Here is a 3,252-nt window from a genome sequence, read left to right as displayed (position 1 = left end):
TACAAGTAACCTTCACATGTCGATGTTAGGTTCCACCAAATGGCAGAGTTCACAGTCCAGTGGAGAGCGGGGAGCGGCTCAAAGCCAGGAAGTGGTTGAGAAGCTGGAGGTATGAAGAAGTTGAGGGTGTCAGTTACCAAAGTGGTGAAAAGCAGTCCTGTGTCACAGTGCCACCCAGTGGTAGGAGGTATAATCTCATGCTTGATAACAGCTCCACCATTGTTGGACAACGAAGGGGAATTCATGCACTGCAGACTGTTTGCCAAGTAATTGTAATCCAGCATTGAGTCTTGAGATCTTGTTTTTCTTAAAATCAGTGAAAAATAATGACAATTCTCTAGTTTCCAGTGCATGTGAACTCGTTTGATTCAAGCAACATCTTGACAACACACAAAAGAAGCATGCAAAGAAGCTGAGCCCTCTCAGACTTTAAACATTCCTGTATTACTGAAAGGGAAGGCTGAGAAAATAATAGTAGTGTCTCATGCCAGAGTGGAGTTAAAGCAAAACTGAATGCCGGTACAGTGTTGTATTGTGTAGTTCCCTTAAAATGATTTCAGTCCACATGGTGGTGAAATACCCTCATTAATAGCTCCATGCTCCTCTAAGCTGCTAATCCACAACACTGGATTTCTATCTTTTCATTTGGTTCCATTGTTTAGCAAAACAGCTCCCAAAAATAACACTTATAGAATATAAATAAATGCAAACAAACTGGATGTAAAAAGCAACAATTCCTGGTACCCATTTTTTGAGTAAATTAAACGGCTCTATTCTGGTTATCTTCCTATTTGAATCAGAGAGTAGATCCGGCAGTTAGTAACCTTGCACCAGGAAGAAAAGACCTGATACTACTTTGAAAAACAGTTGTAATTACACACAGTCAAACTGGTGTAAGCAGGGTGTGTCATGTTATTCAGTAAATTAGCAACATAAACTGCATCTTCAGTGATAATGTCCCTAAGAAAATAGCATCAAGAGAAGGAACTGGAAACTACAAAACTGGAAACAAGAAACTTTCTCAATCCGATAGCAGATTTTTTCACTGTTGTTTGAAAAACGTGATTATCAGGCTCAATATTGTATCTGTCTAAATGACTTGTACCTTATTTGCAGTGTACAAAAGTCACATATACAGACATTTTTTTTTTTTGCTCTTTTGCTTCTTGTTTCAACTCAATAAATACTGTTTCATAAGGCTTGGCTCAACCTATATGACATATAAGGCTCACAAAGTGGCTTCACACTGTGTTGATTTCTCTTTCTTTCATTTTCCTCCCCAAGGGAGTCTTGGGGGGTTTTCCTTGGTTTGCGTCCGCCTGCGATCAGATGTTTTTCCTCTGTTTGGATGTTATCCAGTTCAAAAAGTCACAAACTCAATAGTTACTCTGAAGATTTTATGTGCCAAAGAAGGATTGTGTTAAGTGAGGGAAGTGAAATGTTTGACTGTTTTGGTTAGATCAGGTACTATGAAATGATGCTGTGCTGATTATATGTGAATGAGCTTATAGCTGCAGTTCATCAGCTGTCAGTCCCTTGTCTCCAGAAAGCACCGGACAGACGCACTGGACGCTCCTTGGATTTGCCCATGAGCCGCATGACTTGAATATGTACATTGATTCTACTTTTACTGACAGGGAATCACTTGTGCTCGGTTGTGCAACATAATTCTATCCTGCAGCATTTCTCTATGATGTTCATGTAAATGTCTGTTTGTCCCGTCAGATGATTTTTGTTTCCGTTTTGTTTTTCGATATTGTTAGCCTCCTAGAACAAAGACAATGTAATTATTTTTGTTACATAGAATAAAACACATGGATGTCGAAAGCAACTGTGGTTGGAATTTTTCCACTGGCCGTTTTGTTTACTTTGATGGCATCTTCACAGCCAAAACACACTTAAACGCACACACACACACACACACACACACACACGGAGCCAAGTGTATGAGTCATCGTCTAGCAATGATGTCACATTACTGCAGTGATGTCACCGTTCATGCTGTTCTCATGGTAACCATGTTGAGGCCAAAAGGCGGGCGGCCGTGTACACACAAAGGCACGTGTGCGCGCACACACACACACACACACACACACACACACACACACACACATCTACTTATCCACACATAAGCATGCAAACGCACACACACAGTCATAATTCACACTGCAGTTTAATGAGTGAGGAAATGAATTTTGCCTGTGGTAACAGCGGATGCTCTTTACTCAGCTGGGCAGCAATTGAGAAATAATTGAAGAGAATGAAATGCGTCATGAGGATTGGGCTTTGACATTATGAATCAATATGGACATTTAGTTTTAGACATGATCCTCCCACAAGACAGAAACACTAATAGACACCTTACACACTGAGAATAATATCAGATTTGCTCTCTGTTTTCTTTTTGCTGGGTCAAAGGGGAATCACATTTAGTTGAGCACTCATTTAAGTTAATGTGTGTGTCCTTGGGCAACCCATTTAATAATTGTGGACATAAATAAATCTCTCCCAAAGCCTGAAACACAGAACAAAGACCTCTGTCGTCAATAGTTTATAAATGCCCCAGAATAAAAAAGTGAGATCACAGTTATTGCTCTGAGGCTAGGGCACATTTTATAGTCCAGAACTGATAACACTACACTCATACAGTGCTACAACATTACTCCTATGCAAAATGTGAATAGATAGCAATGTGCTGAGAAAGTGAAAAAGTGAAAAAGTAGAGAGAGGGTAAGCGACACAGATTGAGATGGTGAGGAAGGGGTCAAATGTAAGCTAAACCCTTTTATTTATTCATCACTGCTGCCAGTCACCCAACTATGCATCCCACCACATCCATTGCTGCTTCACTGCCTGTCAAACACAGATCAATATCGGTCTATTCTGGGGGCTGCTGTATCAGGCTTCAGCTCAGTGGAAAACCAAACAAGAGAGAGAGACTGAGAGAGAGAGAGAGAGAGAGAGAGAGAGAGAGAGAGAGAGGTGGAAAAGGCACCCATGCAACAGTTTAGTGCACTGCGGTAACAGAGGTTGTTTTGGAGAAGTGCAGTTTGCAGAGTGGCCACAAGATGGAGCCGTAAGCTCAGTCTAACTCACCACTGGCTCTGTTCCAAGGCCTGGAGAGAGAAGGCTGTGGGACCCATGGGTGAACTGAAGGTGCAACATGTCCAACCCAGTGCACCCCGTCTACTGTAATAAGCTTCAATTCACAGAATTGAAAAAAAAAATAAGGAGAGAAAAGGTCAAGTGTTT

Source organism: Myripristis murdjan, chromosome 11 (assembly GCF_902150065.1).
Source record: "Myripristis murdjan chromosome 11, fMyrMur1.1, whole genome shotgun sequence".
NCBI lineage: Eukaryota > Metazoa > Chordata > Actinopteri > Holocentriformes > Holocentridae > Myripristis > Myripristis murdjan.
This window is presented reverse-complemented; position numbering follows the sequence as displayed.